Consider the following 25,907-nt stretch of genomic DNA (forward strand, 5'->3'; position numbering starts at 1 on the left):
ATTTATTTTTACACAATAAATTAATGTTATTATTGCAATGTGCTCAATTTCTTGCATTTAGTACAAAAATTGGTATATAATTAAAAATTCATTAAAAAATTTAGTTATTCTTTTACTTATTCTTTAAACTTAAAAAAAATCTTGCAAATCATATACGTGGTCTGTTCAAAAAGTACCCGGAATTTTCGTTTTTTCAAAAAAATATTTATTTATTCGTCTACATTAATGTGGTCCCCTTCAAAGTAGTCCCCCCCAGATATAATACACTTATGCCAGCGTTTTTTCCAATTTTCGAAGCACCCTTGATATTCACTTTTTGATATGTCCTTGAGCACTCTCAGCGATTTTCTTCAATCGAGGAAAACCGCCGTCCTTTCATGGGTCTCTTCAACTTTGGGAATAGGAAAAAGTCACACGGAGCCATATCTGGTGAATTTTTGCACTTTGCAACACTTTATTTCATTTTTTACGCAAAATTTAATACAAATTCTTTGACTTTTCAATTCTTCCATTGTAAAAATCGCCGAGCTCAGAAAAACACGTCGAACCTTAGCGACTACCACAGACAAAGTAAACAGTGAATATAGCTGAAAATTTCATCATACTTTAGGGGCATGTATACCAACACAATAAAAAAAAAAATTTGACAATCAGACACTCCAGACCCGCGAAATTTAATTATTAGTAATTCCGGGTACTTTTTGAACAGACCACGTATCTTAATATATTATAGATATTTATTCATAGAATAACTAATAAATTTCAACTACTGATTTGTAAAATATTCTCATTTTTATTATTTTATAAATAGTGTAAACAAAATTCGTTTAATAATTATAACATAATGTTTGCAATTTAAAAAAATGGACAAGAAACTAAGTTTTTTGTTTTATAAGAATTTTAAACAACGAATTTCAATAAATTATCATAAATAAAACAAAATATAATTAATACTATAATCTTTTTTATGAATCAAATAAAAAATATATTAGGACTATACAAAATTAAATTAATTATAATTTTACCAAAACATGAAGAAAAATTCTTCAGTTAAGAATATTAAACTAAAATAATTAAATGAATTAAAAAATAGTGTTCTTCTTAAACGAATAGAATAGAATAAAATTAATCCAATTCTAAAATTAAATAACAAATAAGTTAATAAACTAAATTTGAATTTATTGAATGATTTGTAATATATTTTGAGAATAAGTATATATATTTAAAATAGAGAAAATTTTAAACATTTTCTTTAGGTTTGTTCTGTAGTTTTACTAATAATAAGAAAAGTAAATATAGATTTTGAAGTGCTGAATACTAGCAATAATTAAATTAATAAATTATGTATTTATATATATATATATATATATATATATATACATACATATAAATGTATATTTGTATGTATAAATATTACGAGGCGATATGTTTGGCCGTTTTTAGTTATTTCGTATAATAAACAAGTTTTGTGAGTCTAAAAGAAATGTCATCGACCCGAATGTAATGAGTAGACGTCCCACGATATGCATATAATACGTTATATATACATTTATATATATATATATATATATATATATATATATGTAATAAGCGGTCGATATTTAATTTCTGTAATGAAACCGTATTGTACAAAAAAAAACTTTATACGGAACCCTGCAAGTGTATAGAGGAATTCTTCACTTTGCCGCACCTAGGATTAAAGGAATTAAATTTTAATGTTTTTTTATAAGGCAATACTAAGTAAATAAATTTAACAACAACTAAAAACACGTCGGGAGCTAACAAGCATATTTATAGGCGTATTAAATCGATCATTTTACTTTTTTATCCTAAAACATGACGATTCTGTTTGTCCGTACAGTTGCCAGAATTGACACTGAATAGTCTATTATTGTATGATTAGTTTCCTCGCCTGCAAATAGTTTTTTTATCGATCCAATTATGTCATCTGTCCATTGGCTGTTTTCTTGTGATTTTAATAAAAGCAATCATATATGGTCTTTATTATTGCAATATGCTCATTTTTTTGCATTTATTACAAAAATTAGTATATAATTAAAAATTAATGTATCATATTGCTTTTTATCCAAAAACATGACGATTTTGTTTGCCCGTACAGCTTCCAGAATTTACACTGAATAGTCTATTATTGTATGATTAGTTTCCTCGCCTGCAAATACTTTTTTTATCGATCCAATTCCGTCATCTGTCCATTTTATGACCAAATCCGGCCCTGTTTCGGTGTGATTTTAATAAAAGCATCCATATTTGGCCTTTATTATTGCAATATGCTCAATTTTTTGCATTTATTACAAAAATTAGTATATAATTAAAAATTAATGTATCATATTGCTTTTTATCCAAAAACATGACGATTTTGTTTGCCCGTACATTTGCCAAAATTGACACTGAATAGTCTATTATTGTATAATTAATTTGCACGCCTGCAAATAGTTTTTTTTTACTGATCCAATTCCGTCATCTGTCCATTTTATGACCGAATCCGGTCCTGTTTCGGTGTGATTTTAATAAAAGCATCCATATATGGCTTTTATTATTGCAATATGCTCATTTTTTTTGCAATTATTACAAAAATTAGTATATAATTAAAAATTAATGTATCATATTGCTTTTTATCCAAAAACATGACGATTTTGTTTGCCCGTACAATTCCCAGAATTAACACTGAACAGTCTATTAATGTATAATTAAATTCCTTGTCTGCAAATAGTTTTTTTATCGATCCAATTCCGTCATCTGTCCATTTTATGACCAAATCCGGCCCTGTTTCGGTGTGATTTTAATAAAAGCATCCATGTATGGCTTTTATTATTGCAATATGCTCATTTTTTTGCAATTATTAAAAATTAATGTATCATATTGCTTTTTATCCAAAAACATGACGATTTTGTTTGCCCGTACAGTTTCCAGAATTATCACTGAACAGTCTATTAATGTATAATTAAATTCCTTGTCTGCAAATAGTTTTTTTTATCGATCCAATTCCGTCATCTGTCCATTTTATGACCAAATCCGGCCCTGTTTCGGTGTAATTTTATTATAAACATCCATATATGGCCTTTGGCGTAAACAGATCTCGAGTTTGTACTCTCGGTGAGTCATATGACTCGAGTTTGTGCCATAATTTTTGCGAGTAATTCGCGCAATCGCATATCGATGATATCTCGACCTATTTTAGCGAAAATATGCGTCATGAGCGTAAAATAATTCATCATTTTGTTATCGGCGATAAATATTTGTATATAGTATGAAGAAATTTATAAAAATATAAATGATGCGAGAGGATAATTATCAGTGTAATAGTATCATTCTATTTGTAGATGATTGTGTACAGAGAAACACCAATACAAATTTTACATTTTTATACATGGACCTTTTTTTGAAGATTTTATTAACTTCCCGTACGGGTTTTTATTCAATTTTTTTTGTATATTGAAAATAATTCAGATTTTAATTTTTAATTTTGGCTAAAGTTCTAAAGCAAACTTATATACTTTAAATAAATAATTTTAACTTTGCAATTCAGTTTATATAATTTTTATGAACATTAGACAATGCTACAATATTTATAATAATCTATTTGAACACATTTAATATTCCTCGAACATTTTGTTACGGTACGGGAAGTTCCAGCAATTTACTTTAAGGCACGATGCCATATACGACTAGTTCTTTTATTAATTCAACTACTTAATTTATTATACATTGTAGTATTTTATGAGGATTTTATACTTTTATCACTTCAACTACTTCCATTTGCTAAAAAGCTATATTTTTTTTAACTGTAGTCAATTTTGAAATTATAATGGATTTTTTTTATTGAAGTCCTTAGAGTGATTCAGGAGCTGAAATTGATGGATTATTTTCTGTAGCATTTTAGTGTAAAAAGTCTAAAAGTTGATATTAAAAGTGCAGGAATTTTGATAGACACTTGTATGATCTATTGCAAAAAACATACCTTTTTTATTTCTATAGCTACTTTATATTGCTTCTTGTTTTATATTCATTGAATAAACTTGATAATAGTTCTTCGGTGTAAAATTTGGTCAAAAAATCTTAAATCCAAAAAAATTGCTTGCTTTTGGTGGGGTTTTATTAAAGTTCTTGGGTTGATTTGATATAAAAATCTTAAATCCAAAAATTAGATCCTGATTGGTTTTTTAAGTTTTTGGATTTGATATAGTTCTTTGGGGTAAAATTGGTCAAAAATCTTAAATCCAAAAAAATTGCTTTCGACCCTGTTTTATTAAAGTTCTTGGATTGATTTGATATAAAAATCTTAAATCCAAAAATTGGATTCTGATGGGTTGAGAAAGTTCTGGGATTGGTTTTATTCGAGCTGGAATTGATGGTTGACTTGTTGCAGTTCTTTAGTGTAACAGAATTTTAAATCCAAATCTCACTACAGATCTAGGCAGAATTTTTGATTGATTTCGATTTTTTTAAATGTAGTATTTTAGTCCACAAACTTGCTAATCATATTTCCACTACTTCGTGCATAGTCTTTTTCCATTGGCTTTACTTAAAATCAATTTTTTAACCAAATTATTTTTATTTAACCAGTTTCAATTAAGTTTTTTTCGGTCAACTTTTCTATCTTTTCCTTTTATCCAACTTACAATATTAAATTTACCAACATCCGTCCGTCTGACGTTATCAATTCTACATTATCATTTCAAAATGAAGTCTTTTTTCTGTTTATCTTTCGTTTTTAAAACAGATATAACAAATATTTGACAAATATCAAATTTGTACTGAAATACATATATTTTATCAGTTTATTTTAATAAATTGCAAAAGAAGATAACTTTTATATTGCGTTGGCTAACTAACTCATTGGAATTCTTATATCCGAGTATTTATATACCATTAGAAGTGTCTTTCATTGGGGTTGCATTTTTCTTTCAATATGATATTATGGATGGAATTTATTAAACCCTTTGAGGACTTCATAAAATAGCAAATTTTTTAAACAATCGTAGAAAAAAAATTCCACAATAACCAAACACTACCACTAATTTGCCAGATAAATTGTATTTCTAATCACGTTCGTCCTTCGCCTATACGTCTACAGACAACTTCCTTTTTAAAAAAAATCTATTGCCATGGTTTCTTATCACTACTACTAATAATAATATACTTAAAAATAATAACAATTATATGAAGTTAATTTATATATTAGCTGGAGCTCAGGACTTGTACTTCCTTCTTATCTTGCATCCACATGGTTCCATACGATTACAACTTTGTATCCTTTATTATGGTTCCTGTTTCTCTTTGGATTGCGACTTAGTATAATTCAAAAGATTATTATTATTTTATTATTAAGAAGGAAAAAGGTTCCATTTAAAAGAATGCATGTAAGAGACAAGAGGCACGGAACGGCACGGCCGCGCATTTAGTCCGTTTGGCGGTCAAGGCCGCCAGACGACATCCAACCGACGGAAAAAAAATACTTGAAAAAAAATCATAAAATAAAATTAAACACATTTATTATAGTAGTGTATTGTACGATTGTAGCGAGCAAGGCAAACGGAATAGAGTATAAATATTTCTGGAAACAGTAAATTGGTGGAAGTATTTTTAATATAGCATGAAAGAACATAATGTTTTGAATAATCTTCCAACTTCTAAAGCTACTGAAGATGACTAAATTAATTTAACTTTTATTCAGGAAAATATTGTTGTCACTGTTATTACCAGTATAATGTTTTTTTGTAGCAAGTCTAACAAAATATAATAGAACAGAACAGAAACATTTGTGGAAACAGTCGATTTGTGATTTTTTTTTCTAAAATTATTAAATCAAAGTATAACATGGAATTGGTGTCGCTTATAACAGAATTTTAAAACCAAATCTTCTTTTAGATCTAGACGGAATTTTTGGTTAAAGACTTCAAATTATTTTTTAAAAAATCAAGATTTTATGGATGTTGTAGTAACGGGTGGTCCATCTAGAGGTCCTAGTGATCTAGTGATCTTACGGTTTTGATATTTCTGTAAGGAAAACATATAAAGTATTATACGTCGTTAGAAAGGTCACAAAATTCTTAGTTTTTTTTTTCTCATATATTGCAACTTCGAATTCTGCACGGTGTGGCCTACAGGCAAGTTGCTATCGATAAATTCCAATTTTAAAATGGGCCACCCCATATTTTAGTCCAGAAATTTGCTCGTCATATTTTCATAACTTTGCACATATAGTCTTTTTTGCTTATTGAGTATAAAAAGTTTTCATTGTCAACATTGAATACCGAATACCGAATTTATCAGTCACTTATGCTATTATTATATTATATTATATTTTAGAAACCTATTTTAAAGAAATTCGAAAATTTCTTGCCATATTCGCAAAAAAAAAATTCAAAATGAAATTTTTTCATATCTTTACGTTTCCCATCTTAGAAATTTTGGCGTACTTTAGAAAAAATGGATGTATATACGTGTTTTTTGTGTAGCGAAAGAAATATAAAGCCTGGTCTTTTGTCTAGGTATGTCGGACTCAATACTTTGTGGGGGGATGATCTAGAATGCTATAATTCTCGCACTGAAATTATACCTATCTTCTAAATGAGCGAATTCTCATTCGCTTTTCCTTTTTTCCAAAAATAGCAGGTCTATTAGCACTTCGGTAGCAAATGTGTCTATTTATGTATGTGTTTTTTTATATAGCGAAGGAAAAACCAAGTCTGCTCTTTTGTATGGGTATGTCTGACTCAAATTCCGTCTGGGTAATAATACCGACTAAAACCTTTGTTTTTCCCTTGCCTCTGGGTATGTTGGACTCAATACCTCCATTAAGCATTCCTTCGTGGGGGGAGGATCTAGAATGCTATAATTCTCGCACTGAAATTCTACTTATTTTCTAAATGAGCGAGTTCCCATTCGTCCTTCTTTCCAAAGATCGCAGTCGGTAGCAAATGTGTCTATGTATCGGATCAACAAATTTGAATGATTCAATAAACATTTTTCTTGTATTGAAGATTTGATTACATTTTTGAAAATGCAGGTCAAGCGGTTTCGGAGATGCAGAAGAAATGTGCCTCTTGGCGGTTAAAAATGATCATTATAAAAATTGATACGAATGGAAACAAATATTGTACTTATTATTAAAGTCTCTATAAAATATCTGATAGTTTGATATGAATAGGTCTAATAATCATTTTTCTCTACATTTTGTCAGGATCTCAAAATTTGCTGGAGCTGCTTTCCTAACAATTTAAACAATTCTTCAAGTAAAATGTTTTTTGAATTTCCCAAAGCTTGGTCATTTTTTGTTGAAATCTAATGTATTGAAATTTTTGAAATTAAAAAAAAACTGTATGTGATTCATTATAAGAAAAAATTTAAATCTGTTATGTTCTTATTGTAAAAAAAATGTTTTTTTTCTAATTTTGTTTCAGAATTTTCTTCCGTGTATCATTATCATTTCGAAAGTGGTCTTTTTTAATTGTTTAACAAAGCATTTACATTATTAGTCACATCGAATGGTCGGAATAGACACGGAATGACTGTTGAAGAAATGAATCATCCGTCCGTCCGTCCGTCCAATCGTCGATGTCGTATTCGGTTTATTTGCGCAATTCCATCACCGACGACGACGACCAAGACGCAAATCGAAAAATGTTTAAACAAACAAAGTTCGAAACGATTAGTCAAAGCATAAATTATTATGAAAAAATACACACTTAGACATAATTGCACATGTACACAGATCAAGGAAGAAATTCTAGCAGTAGTAAAATGTACAATTCATACATATTTATATGCAAATGAAATTTATGAAGAATAGAATTATTTGATAAGGAGACATCCATTGATCACGTAATCGGTTTTTAAAGGTTTTTAAAGACTCTTCCTTCCTTCTTAGTAATATTTTAAATACTTTAATTAATTATGTGAAATACAAATACAAACTGATCTACAAGCTATATAATCTGGCTGTCTTTAAATTGTCCCCAAAAAAATCCATTTGGTCCACTCTTAAGATCAAAAAATTTATTCCTATAGTATAAATATTTATTAACTTCCCGTAGGGCAAGTTATAGTAATCGCAAAAAAATCGAAAATGAAAATTTTTATATATGTTTACGTTTCAAAGGTTTCTGAGCATTTTGGCATACCTTAGAAAAAATGGATGTATGTGTGTGTATGTGTGTGTGTATGTATGTACGTGTGTGTATGTATGTGCGGGTACAAATTTTCGTCGACGATTTCGGGAACACGGATCAACCGATTTGAATAACATATATAATTTAAAATATAATTCAAAAAACATTCGATTCGTATTGATAAGGAGACGTGCTGATTAGTTTTTGGCGAAGGCAGGTCTAGCCGTTCCGAAGATACGGGGCAAAAAGTGCCGAAAACGGTAACTCAGTTTTTAAGAGAACGGAGCGTCCGAATTTAATAATTCAAAAAACATTTTACTTGTATTGACAAGATGAAGAATTGATCAAATTTTCATGAGGGCAGGTCTAGCGGTTTTGGAGATCTAACGAAAAAATTAAAAACAATGCCATTTGGCGGTCAAAAATGATCATTAGACATATGCACATCAAATTATCAGATATTTTATAGAGATTCTAACAATAAGTATAAATTTTGTTTACATTCCTATATGGGTTCCGTACTAATTTTGTTTTCATCCCCATATGGGTTCCGTACCAATGTTTACGCGTTAGACGGCGACGCGGCGCTTACGCGCTTTGATATTTTGTCTCCATATGCAGTTAAAGCCGTACGATAGCTTTGAAAAAAAAGTTTCAAATTTTCAAAATATGTCAAAATAAAGAAAACATTTTTTTCAAAAAAAAAAAAAATTAAAAAAAATTTTTTTTTTCAAAAAAAGTAATTTTTTGTCCAATTTATAGTTTCTCAAAAATCTTATTTTTTCGAAGTAAAATTTTTTCAAAAATGTTAATCGTTTTTAAAAAAATAATTTTTGGTACGGGAAGTTCCAGCAATTTGCCTTAAGGCACGATGCCTTAATTGCCTTAAGACAGAATTCCACTTACAGCTTGTTTATTATTATTTCTATTCTGTGTGAAGTCCGTCATCATAATTAGGCTTATAATTACTCGATTCGTCTCAAAATATTAACCTCAATCCTTTTCCGACTCGATCTTTTTCCGCCTCAAAATCCTTTTCCGCCTCAATAATTACCTTCCCCGTCTTTTTCCTTTTTGCGGCCGCGGCGTCGCCTCGTCATCATCATCCTCAGACGATGCATGTTTGCGGTAATTAAGACGTTTTGCACAGAATTCTAAAAGCAAAAGAGTCAAGAGTAGAGTAACAAAAGAAATGCACTGACTGTGAGTTAGTTCTACATTTCCTAGAGACCGAGTCTCTAGTCCGAGTCAAAAGCGTTAAGGATTCTATTCCTGGACTTTCTTTTGACGGAGGACAGAGGTAGACTTTGAAATATTCGCGGAGTGGCGCCATCAGGCCATTCATTTATATATACGGTCGGATAAAATACACAGGAAAAAAATCAATGAAAATTACTCTACATACTCTACAAAGTTTGTGTTTTAGCTATGCATATCTTGTATTTTTACTATTTTTTACTATCGATTACATTTTTCCCAGAAATCTTTCCCTACGGTGTCTCGCAACCTGGAACGATGCTACATTTAGGGTTAAAAGCATTCCGGCCGCTAAGTCGGAATGATTACTTTTGTAACTCGACAAAAATATCTTAATATTATTACTGTCACATTATAATTTTTTTGGTCAAATTAAAGACTGTTAATGTAAGTTATCCAATAGCAAAATAGCTTATAGAATCATATGCAATTTTGATTGCTGGTTATTAATTAATAAAAAAAAATTTAAGTTATCGACTATAATTTGTCGTTTATAATATCTTATCGACCTTCCATTTTTCATTTTATTTATTTTTCTATTCAAATTTCTAAATATTACGGAAAATCGTCTATTACGTATTACATTTTTTAAATTGCTATTATATATAATAAACCGAATATGCGACTAAATAATATTTTTATTACTAACAATTGTAGAAAAACTCACTCCTAATTCATTGCCATAATCTAAATTTAAATAAAACATATCCTTTTAGATAGATTTACATTTAAAAATATCTCAAATATACTTATAGATTCAATTATAATCCTTATGTAGAACTTTTGTAAATTAGGAATCTTACTTTATTCAAATAGTATATAAATATTTTAATAATATATGTATTTTAAAATATTTAAAAATATTTATTTATAAATACAAAAAAATACTAGTTTTAAACACTAATTTAAAAAAAAAAAAATTTATAAAAATAAATGGGCTAGTTCCAAATTTATCAGAAATATATTTCTATAATATCTATTTCTCTAGTCATTATCTATGAATCTTAAATTTGTTTTTAAATTCAATCGGTTTGTTTCAATTTTTTATATAATAATTATATTTATATCTATTATATTTATACATTTATTTTATAAGAAAAGGCCATACAGCTGAGAATGTTTTTAGTAAATTATTTATTTTTCTAAAAAGTCGTCACGTCTCTTTTATAATTGAAAAATAGTAAATTGTATAAATGACAACGTATATAAATAAAAGTAACTATTGAATTATTTAATTCCCAATTTCTATTAATATTCAATGAATAAGTTTCAAATCTCTAATATTTATCAAGAACTCTACTTATTGAACAAGTAATACATTTACTTCAAGGTAATCTGATTTCCAGTTCTAACTGAAATCAATGCATATATATATATATATATATATTATGAATGTTAGGTTTTTTCAATGTATCATATTTTCCCAAGATTTCCCTCATTTTACTCCGCAACCTGGAACGACCCCTTGTTCCGGGTTAGAGCCACTAAACACATGGTTGTTACAAAAATATATATGTGCAAAATGGGTTATATATATTTTCTTTAAGTCAGTTTGTTTGATTTTTATATATAAATTGTATTTATATATTTGTAGAATTATTTTATAAGGAAAAGTCAATAAAAATGAGTCTTTCTTAACACAAATACATTCATCCTAGAAAATTTTAGATCTATTTATGAGTAATCTGATAAAAAAATATTTCCCCAAGATTTCTTTTATCTTGCTTTGCAACCTGGAACAACCCTTCGTTCCGGGTTAGAGCTACAAAATATTATAGTCTTTGTGAAAAATAGTTTCTACTACATCTATTATAACAAAATATCTATAAATAAATATCTATTGAATTATTTCATTCTAAATCACTATTAATTTTTTATTGAATAAGGTTTAAATCTATAATATGTCTCAAAAATTTTACTTTTCAAATATAAACAAGCAATTCAAATACTTTAAGATAATCTGATTTAAAATTCATAATAAATTTGTTATATATACATATACATATATATATATATATATATATATATATATATATATATTATGAATCTTAGGTTTTTTCTATTTATCACATTTTCCCAAGATTTCTCTTGTTTTGCTCCGCAACCTGGAACGACCCCTCATTCCGGGTTAGAATTACCGAGCCGGGCACATGGCGCTACAAAATATAGTCTTTGTGAAAAATAGGTTTCTACTTAAACAATCATATATACACTTGAAAATATCATTAATTGGTTTATTTCCAACAGTAGATCTCGAAAAGTTATTCCCCAAGTACTTCAAACTAATCGCGATTTCTTTTGAACTTTTCAAGAACCGATGATGAATTTTCTTTGAACCATCTATATTTCCGATCTAGATTATTTGTTTTATATTAAATCATCAGATGTACGTATGTAATTTTAGTTATACATTAATTTCTTAGAATTGTTCTCAGAATGACTCAACAACGCGTTACAGTTGAATGTTAACAACTACAGTTATGGAATAAATTATTGTTTGAAAATAAAATTTGTAATGAATAAGAAATTATGATATAAACAAGTTCAAGAGTAATAAATATAGTAATAAATATATTTGTTTCGCAACTAGATTTTATAGAGCGAAATTGGTGAACTCTTGGTATTTGTTAGTCATAGTAGAGTACTAATACAATATATAAAATTCACATTATTACTTAGACTTGAAAATTTAGGTCTCAATCACAATCTAGTTCAATATTCCACAAATCGTCCTTCTGTTACAAGTATGGCATATTATTTTGAATGTAGATACATATTATATATCGTTGAGAGTTTGTTATTTATGTCTCGTAAAACCGAATGACATTTTAATAAGTAAATTTATGAGAAATTACAAAGACGACTTTTGTTCGCATTCCCTATTAGGACATGACCACTAATCGACTCACTAATCACTTAATCACATTTTATTACGCAACTAACCATTTAGGCATCTAGTATATATAATAGACATAGACCTATAAACACGCACACACATATGTATATATATATATATTTGGGTGGTCATTAATATGAACATTACGAAATTTTCTTGCTCCCAAGGGCTCAAATGGTTCCAATTTGATAAAAAAAATTCCCTGAAAGCTTTGGCTCTTAATATCAACCCCAATCAAGTTTTTTTTGTAGAAATAACATGGGTAAAATTTCATTTGTTTTTTAGAATTTTTTTATCTTAGCAACAAGTTAATAAAAATTTTGAGAATAACATTGTATTTGCTTATTTTGGCATAAATAAAAAAAATTGCAACAAAAGTTTGATATATTTTAAAAATTAAGTATTTACTTAGAAAGAACAATCTAGAAATCTTGGTTGGTGTGCGGACTACCTTAAAGTTAATATTAAGATCTAAAACTTTCATAGATTTTTTTTTAATATTTAGGAAGCATTTGAGCCCCTGGGAGCAAAGGAATTCGAAAACACCCATAATAAGGACCACCCTAATATATATGTATGTAATATTTTCTTCCAAAAGTTGAATATTTGAAACCTTTAAGCAATATATTACTTATATATCTGTTATAATATATTATTTGGCAAAAAATGAGTAAATTTTTTTTTGACTTCAATGATATTCTATTCAAGAATTCTTCTATTATTCTATGAATGAAAATAATGAATGGCACGCGTTTTATCGCCTCTTATCGCCTCCAAGATAATTTTTCTGCAAATATCAGCACTTTCCATTTCATAGAATAAATTATTAACGAGAATTTTTCTAGAGGTTGTGTCTAGAAATAATAATATAAATATATATATATATATATATATATAATTATTTAAAAAAGTATACATTTTAATTAAACATTTTTAAAGTCGCTTTGTGGAGTTTGTGATAGTACCCACAGAAGAGGATTTAATTTTTCATTGGAAATTAGATTTTATTAAATTTTATTAAAGCATTTTACTAAATTATTTCAGATAAGTATTAAATCAATTAAAATCAATTAAAATTAATCATTATACAATACCTAAAAAAACATCTTCAGATGTTTATAATGTATTATTTATATTTAAAGTGATTCATGAAAAATATTTAACACTTTTGAAGTTATAACAATTAGTCGGTTTTTAATGAAACAGATTTAAAAAATATATATAAATGCATTTATGTATATAAAAGTACTAGCATGTGAAATAATTATGTATTTAAAAGAATAAATATATAAATAATGAAAATGTTTAACTAAAATTTAAAGTTGCATTTATATAAATTAATTAATGAATTGTGTAATACATTGATTTTGTTAAAAATTTTGTGATTAACGAAAGTATTTTTTATTCATATAATATTTTTTTATTCACATATAAATGAAAATTCTTGAATATTTATTTCAGTTCAGGTATATAAAATAATACCAATTTAGTTATAATACAATATCTAAACTAAACCTTATAAACTGTTTTAATTATCAAGAAGAATATTAAACACTTTTGAAATTACTTAAATATTTGTAATATAAATATGTAGTTTTTGTGTGATTTTTTGTCTTTATCTATAGCATTTAATAATAATATCTAAGTTATATCTAAAAACTTTAAAATATTTAAAAATTTAAAAAATATAATTTTTTTCATAAAGGAGTCTCTATATTTTTATGTGTGGATCATATTTTTAATATATTACTAAATATATTACAAACTGTATAATGACTTGATTTAATAAAAATATATAAACAATTTAGTAAATTATTTTAATAATTTAATTTTTAGTAAGATATAAAAATTTTAAAATATAAAATAAAAACTATAAATAATATAATTTTTAATAAATTACTTAAATTATGAACTAAAATATAAAATATTTACTAAGTATGAACATGAATTTATAATATTTAGTGTGTAAATTAAATTATTCAGTAAATTAATATGTAAAATATTAAACATAATAAATGATTAAAATTATGAAGAAAAATATATTTTATTCATACAAATATATTTTATTCAACTATTTATTCCGTACGGTTTACAACGTATAAAAATAATTGATATTTAATTAATAATTAATATTTTTTACAAAAATAATTGAAGATATAACAAATACATATTTATAAAAATTTATACAGTACCACAAAATATACCAGGGAAACACAATTTTCTCAGAAAATGAAATATCGAATTCAAAGTCGTTTTATTCCAAAAAGAAACAATGTTCTTCAAAAATTATGTGTTGTATTTTTACTTGTTATATCTTTTATTAATCTTGTAAAAAAATTTGTTTGAACTTGTTAAATATGCTGAACTATGACACACACACATATATATAGTAGTAGAATTGTATATTTGTGTAAAAACTATTTTATTAATATTTATAGTTAATATTTTGCCTCCGTCATCAAATTTTTGCATTTCGTAACTAGGCCATCAACGTCCTCTTTCCAATGCAAAATTCTTCGCTACAAACGTGCTTATTCTTAATTTTATACATTTACAAATATTTATTTTGCTTACACCTACTAATAATTCTTTACAAATTTAAATGAAAAATACATTTTAACAATCGAGCTTACGTAAAATCGTCGTTTGGGAGCGGCTTTGTGCAAATATTTGCCTCGTCGCACATAAAATTCAATGGGACGAATTTTTAGACGATACGATAGATGAATACCTAATTTGGTAATAATTAAATGGTAATTTGGTATTTGGATAGTAACATGTTTCAATATATACATAGTCTTAAGGTCTCAACAATAGAAGATATTGAAAAAAGAAAATCAACTTTGGTAATAGGGAAATATTTGAGAATTCAATAAGGGATGGAAATTTGTATTTTGGATATTTCGGGATAGATACAGTAAATCTACCACATCATAATTTAGGAAATTTTAGTACTTTGTCCAGGAAAACTTTCTTGACCGTTCCTTCGTCGAGATGAGATTTGTTTTTTCGAGTAGAGTGAAATGATTCACGATACAATTTGTTTATGTGAGTATGTATTTATAATTCGTATTTGAGTCGACAAAGAGTAAGAGAGAGTTCATCGCTCTTATGTGAGAAACAAAGATAATTCGTGGCCGCACAACAAACAATGAAAGATAAAGGCTCTCGATGTCGATAATAGAGAGCGACCAGGAAAAAAGTCGGTTTTATCAACTTGGATAAAAAAATACGAGCACTGATGCTTATTAAAGCTTTTACCATAGGCCTCTAATATTTCACGAAGGGGGAGGATAGAGAGGCAGATGAAGGGTTCTACTTCTTAGGGCTTTTAAGATCCCATTATTAAATTATTTTTTGTGTATGCTGGCTGTACAACAGTCTGAATTGTATGGAAAAATGAGGATTCTCTAATTTTTTGATTTACTTGATATTATATTTTCTAAAGTTTTATTCAATTATTTCAGCAATAAACAATTATTATATATATATATATATATATATATATAATAATTCAAATTAATTCCTTAATTTTTTTATGCAAATATTATTTTATGAAAATTTAATCATTTATCTTCTTACAACTGTCTGAATAGTATGGAAAAATAAAGATTCTCTAATTTTTTTGTTTTACTTGATATTATATTTTCTAAAGTTTTATTCAATTATTTCAGCAATAAACAATGATTATATATATATATATATATATATATATAATATATATATAATTCAAATTAATTCCTTAATTTTTTTATGCAAATATTATTTTTTTTATCTTTGTCTCTTGACAAAAAACTATGTAGTGCAAATTTTGAAGCTATGTCTTTGGAATTTAAAAATTGTTTTTCCAACATTTCTTTTCTTAATTCCAAAATCGAGGATTTGAATAAAAGTTTAAATTATATAGTTGAACCCTTTATTTTGTATAATTTTTTTGAGTTAGAAAAAATCAAGTATGACAGAATTTTCTTGATTTGATAAATTATTAGAAAAACAACAAATTTTCCGTTCCACTGGTAAAAGATAAATTAATTGATAAGTGGTTAAAAAAATTTTCAAATACACCTATTTCTTCCAACTTGAAATATATTTTTGCTTTAGGCCCCAAATTTTCTCTTCCTCCATCTAAATCAAATTTTAATTTTATAAAAATTCTCAGTAATTTAGAGAATGGTATTTTAAGGTTGAAAGATGTTGAAAAAGAATCTAAATTTAAATCCGTTTGCTGTAAGAACTTTTTATTCTATATATTTATTTATTTATTTGTTACATATTAGGGCGGGTCGATTTGCATGGATTAAAAAATGTCGCTTAGGGCACATATGAATCTCGTATATTAGGGATCAAAATAAGATATTTTGCTGAAGAAACCATACCTTTAAAATTAATTATGATGCCCCGTGCATTGAACCTAAGGGTTAAATTAAAACAAAATCCGTTTTGACCCATTGTCGGTATCCCATAACTCAACGTCAAGCCAAAACGGGGTGATAGTATTTATCGTAACTATCATGAATAAAATTAGAAAAAAAATGTCTCAGCGTAGTGTGAAAAATTTTGAGCTTCTAAATGCAGCTAGTTAAACTATGGCCATTTTTTCATTAATTTTAACAAGCACTCACAAAAATCGTCTTATTTTTAGTTTTTTTTTATCAAGTATAGTGCCATTTTACATACGCCCAATTTTTGATCAAACTCGCCAACTTTTTTAACACATTTTTGTTAAAGGAGGGCCTCTCAGTGTCTACAGATTAAAACTTTTAAATTCATAGTTCAACAAAAAGTCTTAATTCTTGTGGTCCTAGAAATCTCATGTACGATTACGGATACAAATTTAAAATAAACAAAATTTATAAAAATTAAGAAATGATCACATTTTTACCAGGACCAAAGCTCCAGGATGCACTTAAAGCTCCCAAACTCACGTTGAGTTCTGGGACACCCTGTGTATAATCTAAATGATGAGAAGGATTATTGGAAAAAGGTTCTAGAAATTTCATGTTTGAAATCCAAAGTTAAAATGAACGAAATTTATAGAAATTATGAAATGGACGCATTTTTACCAAAGCTCTAGGATGCACTTAAAGCTCCCAAACTGACGTTGAGTTCTGGGACACCCTATGTTATAATCTAAATGATGAGAAGGATTGTTGGAAAATTATATCAAGTATTATAGATAGACAGCAAAATAATTTTTGATAATTGTGTCATTTGATTTGAGCCATTGTGTCATTATTTTTCATTGTGGTCCTAGAAGTCTCATGTAAAAAAGCTCTAGGACACACTTAAAAGCTCGTAATTCCTAAACTGACGTTGTTGAGTTCTGGGACACCCTGTGTATAATCTAAATTATGAGAAGGGTTGTTGGAAAATTATATTAAATATTATATTCTGCAAAATAATTTTAGATATCTAATATTACACTTGCTGACTATAATACTTAATATAATTTTTCAATAACTCTTCTCATCATTTAGATTATACACAGGGTGTCCCAGAGCTCAACATCATTTTGGCAATTATAAGCTTCTTCCCAGAGCTTTGGTAAAAATGTGATAATTTTTCGGCTATTGTGATTAATTTTTATTAATTTAAACTTTGGATCGTAATCTTACATGAGATTTGACCACAATGAAAAATAATTACACAATTGCCAAATCAAATGACATAATTATCAAAAATTATTTTGCTGTCTATCTATAATACTTGATATAATTTTCCAATAAGCTTCTTCCTAGAGCTTTGGTAAAAATTTGTCAATTTTTTGGCTATTGTGTTCAATTTATATTAATTTCGTTCATTCAAACTCTGGATCCGTCAGCGTACATGAGATTTCTAGGACCACACTTAGAAATATAGTAGAATCTTTGGGCTGTTACAAATTTGAAATTAAAAATTTTGATAGCTTTATGTAATTTATTAACACTTAATATTCTGTGGTCAATTTCGGTGCAAAATCTTCCTTAAGTAGTTCAATTTTGTGTTCGGGTCATTGGAAAATGTAAAAAAAAAATTCAGAGCAAACACTATATTATCTGTTTTAAGAATAAGAAAATTGAAGAAATAGTTATAAATAATATGCCTCAATTACAAAATATGCATATAATTATGATTCCTACGATATTTTGCTAGTTTGTGATTGAATGGCATTTGACTATGTATCATATACCATATATATCGTGCATCAGACGTTTCGACGGGCGCCAGAGTAAACGACCTCAATATTATTTTCTGTACCGTACTCGCCCACAGTCCCGATCAGATCAGTTCACATCCGATCAGATCAATTGATCTGAATCTATTCAATTCGAATTATGGGTCAACGTTTCCCAAAGACGTTCGATTCCCTTGCGAAATATCTAAACGACCTTAATAATATAGACTACAACAATACTACCAAATACTACACAGTCTAAAACAACATGGTATTGAAACCGATAGTACGTTATTAAAAATGCATAATTCGATTTTGATGAAACTTGACGCACATTGTTACTATACTTTACCAAAAGTGTGGCCAAAATTTCAAGTTGGTACATTCAATAGTTTCTGAGATATGCGAGGTCGATGGGTGGTTGGCTGCCTTTGCACGCAATACTAACATTTAAACAGATGGTATGTTCTCAAAAATGCATTTGGCGATTTTGATGAAACTTGACACACATTGTTACTATACTTTATCAAAAAGTGTGTCCAAATTTCAAGTTGGTACATTCAATAGTTTGTGAGATATACGAGGTCGATGGGTGATTGGTTCCCTTAGCGCTCAATACTAACATTTAAACAGATGGTATGTTCTCAAAAATGCATGTTGCGATTTTGATGAAACTTGACGCACATTGTTACTATACTTTTACCAAAATGTGACCAAAATATAAAGTTGGTACATTCAATAGTTTCTGAGATATGCGAGGTTGATGGGTGGTTCGCTCCGCTCTCAATACTAACATTGAAACAGATTGTACGTTTTAAAAATGCATAATTCGATTTTGATAAAACTTGACATACATTGTTACTATACTTTACTAAAAATGTGACCAAAATATAAAATTGGTACATTCAATAGTTTCTGAGATATACGGGGTTGATGGGTGGTTCGCTCCGCTCTCAATACTAATATAGAAACAGATTGTACGTTTTAAAAATGCATAATTCGATTTTGATAAAACTTGACACACATTGTTACTATACTTTGCCAAAAATGTGACCAAAATTTAAAGTTGGTACATTCAATAGTTTCTGAGATATGCGAGGTCGATGGGTGGTTGACTCCTATAGTCCAATCATTTGGTGCAAAAAAAGGCTGTTGCCGGTACAGTACTCCGGGAATTCTGAAAATTGGTAATCTTATAGATTTCGAGGTGCTCTTTGCGAAAATCAACTTTGCCACCTCAAATTTGAACGGCAAGTTGCCGCCATATTGGAAAAATGGCGTCAAACAACTGATTTTTTTAAATATCTCCTTTCTGGCTGATTCTACGATAAAAGTATTAATGTCCGAATTAAACTAGATAAAATTTCCTACAGTTCTTTAAAAAACCGTTTTTTTTTAAAATTGATAGTTTGAGATACGGCCGCCCTCAAAGTCTTTGCTGCTCTCGCCGTAGTATCAAATCTCTCCATATATGACAGCACTTTGAACTTGGCCATATTCTTTCTAATAAATAAATATTTTCAATGTTAAATTAAGTGAATAAGATCTAGAAATAAAATAATTCAAATATTTTTCTGTTTTTTTGCTGATTTTTTAACACTTCAATGGCAAAGTAGCTATAAGTAAGTAGCTTGAAGTGTTAAAAAATCAGCAAAAAAACAGAAAAATATTTGAATTATTTTATTGCTAGATCTTATTTGCTCAATTTAACATGGAAAATATTCATTTATTAGAAAGAATATGGTCAAGTTCAAAGTGCTGTCATATATGGAGAGATTTGATACTACGGCGAGAGCAGCAAAGACTTTGAGGCGGCCGTACTCTCAAACTATCAATTTTACAAAGAAACGGTTTTCTAAAGAATTGTAGGAAATTTTATCTAGTTTCATTCGTACATAGATACTTTTATCGTAGAATAAGCCAGAAAGGAGATATTTTAAAAAATCTGTTTTTTGGCGCCATTTTTTCCATATGGCGGCAACTTGCCGTTCAAATTTGAGGTGGCAAAGTTGATTTTCGCAAAGAGCACCTCGAAATCTATAAAATTACCAATTTTCAGAATTCTCGGAGTACTGTACCGGCAAAACGACCAAATGACTGGACTACTAGCTCAATACTAACATTTAAACAGATGGTATGTTCTCAAAAATGCTTTTGGCGATTTTGATGAAACTTGACACACATTGTTACTATACTTTACTATTCATATGTAATGTTTTTCTTTACTTTTTGGTTCTTTTCTAAATATGCCGTGGACCCCCATTTTTATTTCATGGACTCCCAAATTTTGTTTTCCCTACCGTGGACCTCTTTAAAATTGCCATATTGCCCTCGGGGGTCCATATTGACCACTTTGGGAATTACGGTTTTAAAAGGTTAGTTTTTTTGAGTCTTCTGGGTATATTTGATGAGAGCAAATCTTTGGTGAGTTAGTTTGGATGATCTTCTAGTTTCGTTTTGTACTTAGATGCATGTCTTCTGATTTCTTTTGCTATTTATGAAGATATTGGAGTCGTCCTGGTAGTACTTAGTTCTCAACTTAATAAATAAATATATTATAAAGCAGCTAATTTACTAATGGACTTACCATATTTTCTACGGGCTAATAAAACAAATTGTTTGGGTTGAATATATTACAATGCAACTCTAAACAAAGATCTAAAATTATACTAATTATTCATCTAATTAACTATAGCAACAATAATTAGCTCTTATCGGTCGTAAGTCATCTGAGAGGTGACAATGATCAAACCAATCAAAATTAAAAGAAAAATAAAAAAGAATCGATGATGATAATATCAATGAAAATTTGGAAAGTGGTTAAAAATTAGTATAATATATGCAAAATGGTATATAATTTTTTAATTAAAATATATTTTGCGAGACCAGCTACGACCTAGTTGGGATCACGTATAAAAAATTTACTTAATGTAATAAATTTATCATATTATACTTCCAAATGATTTCACTTATCCCTTATTACCTCACTAATGATTTTCTTTTTATTTCAGACGTATTCAGGCCTTTTCTGTGTGGTTGTAAATCCTTACAAAAAATTACCAATATATACAGAGAACATCATGGAGAGGTTCAAAGGCATAAAAAGGCATGAGGTTCCGCCGCACGTCTTTGCCATCACTGATACAGCCTACAGATCCATGTTACAAGGTAAAAAAATAAGTATATACTTAATTAAGGGGGTTGTTCTTTTTTTGTTACAAAACATGCAAGGTATTTGATTTTGTTTTTCTCCAAATGTATTTATCATAAAGACATGCGGTTTTTTTTAAACATAAATTACAGAATCATAGAATGTTAAGAAATTTTTTATTTTTTTTTTGTTTCGCCGTAATTTTTTAACCAGGGGGCGCCAAAGTGGGCATTGCAAAATCGATCTCGTTTGCGGTGCCACAGATAAATCCGTTGCGCATCGCCTGAAACAAAAAAAAACGAAACTACGTTGAAGAAGAAGTTTGAATCCGGTCCCCCTACCAAAATGAAAGAAAAAAAGCAAGAAGGAAAAAAATGGCAGCTATTTTTTAAAAAAAGTGTTAAAAAGGGCCTTTTTTGGGACGAGAAGCTTCGTAAAATTTGTTTGCGTAATGTTATCAAGTTGTTTGAGGTAGGGGGACTAGGTATTGCAGTGGTGAACAAATAAAAAAAAAATGCAAGTCGATCCGACTTGTAGTTTTTTTTTAATTTGTGGCACCGCATTGAAAAAAGTCAATTTGAGAAAAACGTATTTAAAGTTCTTAATATAATGTACTAAATACACCATTTAATTTAATGTACGAAATACACCATGGTGTTCAAAGATGCTGACACATTAAAAAGGTCATGTGCATGAGATATTATAATGAAAAAGAGGCAGCTGGCATACAATAGCTCGCGGAACGATAAAAAAACGCTTTCAGAGGATCATACGTATAGAGATATATATATCTATAACTTCGTCAAAAATATAGATATTGAGATGATTTTTTTTTTTAAATAATTCTAGGGTTTTTAGCTTTTATAATATCAAAAAATCTCAAAACCGAAACAAAGAAAAATAAAAAAAGAACAACCCCCTTAATAGATAAATTTATTTCTTAAATCTAACTCTTAACATTTTTTTGGGGATTATGATACATATATAATATGTATTTTTTATTAGTTTTAAATAGCATTACGAAACTTAAAATTTATTTTTTAGTCTTTATATACGATTTTTTTTATTGGTTTAAGCAACTTACAAATAGGTAAATAAAGAAAACGGAATTTTAGCTATTAAATAATAAAAAATCTAGCAGCACACACACATTAAATAAAGGACATAAGGTGAGGGGTATAGTAAGATATCACGTGTATTTATTTTTTACCTAAATTTTTTAAAAAAATCGAAATACACGTGATGTTTCCTGGGGAAGGGGAGGGTAATTTTGAATATCACCACGTATCACCAAGGGCGAGGAGGGTTCAAAAATCTTTAAAAAAAAAATCGGTCACGTGACTTGACTCCCTAAAAAGTCTTACTATAAGCAAATAGTCTAATAGCAGTGCATGCTTTTACTATAATATACGGAAGATTTAAAATATTTTAATTTTTATTCCAACTTATTATCATATATTAAATATCACCAATAGGGAGGGAGGAGTCCAAAATTTTTCTGTCCAATCGATCCAGTGATCAATAGACGCTCCCTAAAAAATGATGTCTTCAATGACAGGCATCCACCGACTTCTTTTATTAAAACAAGTCAATAGTAAGCTTTTCCCCAATTTTACCTTTGTATTTTTGATTCTTTTACTCATTCGTCGGTTGTGGTTTTTCTGGTGAATCCCGAACAAAAAACCGGTAATTCATATAAACACAACACAACACAACAGATTGTGAGAAAGCGTCTCATGCGTGCGTCAGGAATGCCGAATGCCGTATGGACGATGACGATGACTGTCTTTTCAATTCCGAAAAGTCAGCCGATGATGTCATGCCGAATTTAACCAAATTCTGCGAATATTTTAGCAAATTAACGAGAACGACGGAAAACGGAACGGGAAACGGACGTGGAACCACGAACACACAAACTTACCAAGAAAAAACTCATATACAATAATATTATTAGTAACATTGTTACATACTAATTTAACCTACATTATTGCGACTCCTCAATTCAAGTTATATGAAAAACTAGTGGAGCGCACGGCATCGTGCCTTAAGGCAAATTGCTGGAACTTCCCGTACCAGAAATTATTATTTTTTTTAAAAGATTAACATTTTCAAGAAACAATAAATTTTCGACAAAAATTTGAAGAAAAATTTATTTTGAAATATTTTGGAAGTTCTAAACTTTTTTTCAAAGCAATCGTACTGTTCTTACCGCATAGAGACGAAATATAGAAGCGCGTAAGCGCCGCGTCGCCGTCTAACGGATAAACATTGGTACGGAACCCATAGGAATGTAAACAAAATTTATACTTATTGTTAAAATCTTTATAAAATATCTGATAATTTGATGTGCATATGTCTAATGATTATTTTTGACCGTCAAATGGCATTTGTTTAACTCTTTTTTACTAGATCTCCGAAACCACTAGACCTGCATTCATGAAAATTTGATCAGTTCTTCATCTTGTTATACAAGTAAATTATTTTGAATTATTCAAATCGGACGCTCCGTTCTCTTAAAAACTGTGTTACCGTTTTTGGCACTTTTTGTCCCGTATCTTCGGAACGGCTAAACCTGCCTTCGCCAAAAACTAATCAGCACGTCTCCTTATCAATACGAATCGAACGTTTTTTAGAATTATTCAAATCGGTTGATCGGTGATCCCGAAATCGTCGACGCAAATTTGTATTCGCACACACCCACGCACACACACACACACATACATCCATTTTTTCTAAGGTATGCCAAAATGTTCAGAAGGTTTTAAAACGTAATTACTGTAACTTGCCCTATGGAAAGTTAAAAAAGTAATTAAATGTCCTGAAACCATATGTAATGTAACCAACTATATTTTGCAAAATTGTGCTATATGTGCAAAATGTTAATATGAAAGTATATATAGTAATTTATACCACATCATAATAAATTTTATCTACTTTGTACTGGTATAACTAAAGCGAGCTCTCTAAAATATTTTTTTTAAGTTAAATGATGAATTGTAAAAAGATGTCCCAAATCCATATATTACTAACTAGCTAATATACTAATTTTTGTGAAAATTTTTAATATTCAAGTATATATAACAGTTTATACTAGATAAAGCAAATTTTATTTAATTATTACTCAAACCACTAATCCTCCGTGGATAAGTGGTTTGAGTTATGGGCTTTCATCAAAAGTTCCAGATGACAAGTTTTCCAAGTTTTTTTTTAAAGAAGCCAGATTTCTTGAAAGAAGCCAATGTAGACTTTTAAAAATTTTTTTTTTTTCTTCCAAATTTGCTTGTAATTTTATAAGACTGTAGTGGTATTTGGTAAAAAATATATTCAAGGAAAAATCTCATATTTTAAACCTGCACTTACCAATTATTTTCAATCCAAAATGGTAATTTTAAGTACTTTGTTCTTCTTCATAATAATTTTTGGAACTTTTTCGAAAACATTTGGACCTATCTTCAAACAGAATTATATATACTGCCAATACGAATCGAACGTGGTTTTTAAATTATTAAACTATATAATTATTTTTTAGTTAAAAAACTTGGGCTGATTTTAATTTTCTGTCAATTGTCATTTAAACGTCAAAAAAGTTCATACAAATCAAAAAAAAATTGCAAAATGTATTAAAATTTTATTTAAAAAAAAATACATTTGTTATAATTTTTTTTAATTTGTTTAGATAAAATTAATTTATGATAAAATATGATGTGTGATGTTCTTCGCTGGGGAGAATTCTGCAAAATTTTTAAAAATTAATAGTATTAAGTTTTTTATTAATATATCTATTTGTTGTAATTTTTTTCAATGTATTTTCTTTTAAATATTATTTTTAAAAATTCCGCAAGAGATGTTCAGGAATGTAATTCCCGTACACGATTCTAAACTGTTTTATAAATGCATAGACAAAATTTATGGTGATATTTGTGGACATGGAGGTACTAATTAGAAATTTATAATTAATTACGTTAATAAGTAATATATTGGTCTTACTTTTATTAATCAAATAGCTTTAGATTATATATAAACCTAATTTATATTAATCAAATGGCTTTGGGCGCAATAAAAATCGATGCACTTTTATGATTGTGTACTGAAAGTATTTTTCATTTTCGATTACGATTTTAAAGTATACTGACTTGCTGTAGGGTCATATAATGTTGAAAGACAATATAGAGTATTTAATTTTGTACAAATTTGCCAAATATTTTATTCACTTCAGAAAATCTGTTTAAAAGTTACAAGAGATATAATAAATAAATGCACAAATGACCAGCAGCACGTAAAACGTAAATGTACTTTTAGTACTCTTATATTAGTTCT

At 28.3% G+C, this 25,907-nt stretch overlaps 1 pseudogene; it reads left to right on the forward strand.

Moving 5' to 3' along the window:
- Positions 1-25,907, forward strand: part of LOC113372974 — a 61,749-nt pseudogene that overhangs the window by 9,181 nt on the left and 26,661 nt on the right.

The sequence above is a fragment of the Ctenocephalides felis genome, unplaced genomic scaffold (genome assembly GCF_003426905.1).
Source record: "Ctenocephalides felis isolate EL2017-DRISC unplaced genomic scaffold, ASM342690v1 CF-g0.4_SCAFFOLD_01604, whole genome shotgun sequence".
Lineage (NCBI taxonomy): Eukaryota > Metazoa > Arthropoda > Insecta > Siphonaptera > Pulicidae > Ctenocephalides > Ctenocephalides felis.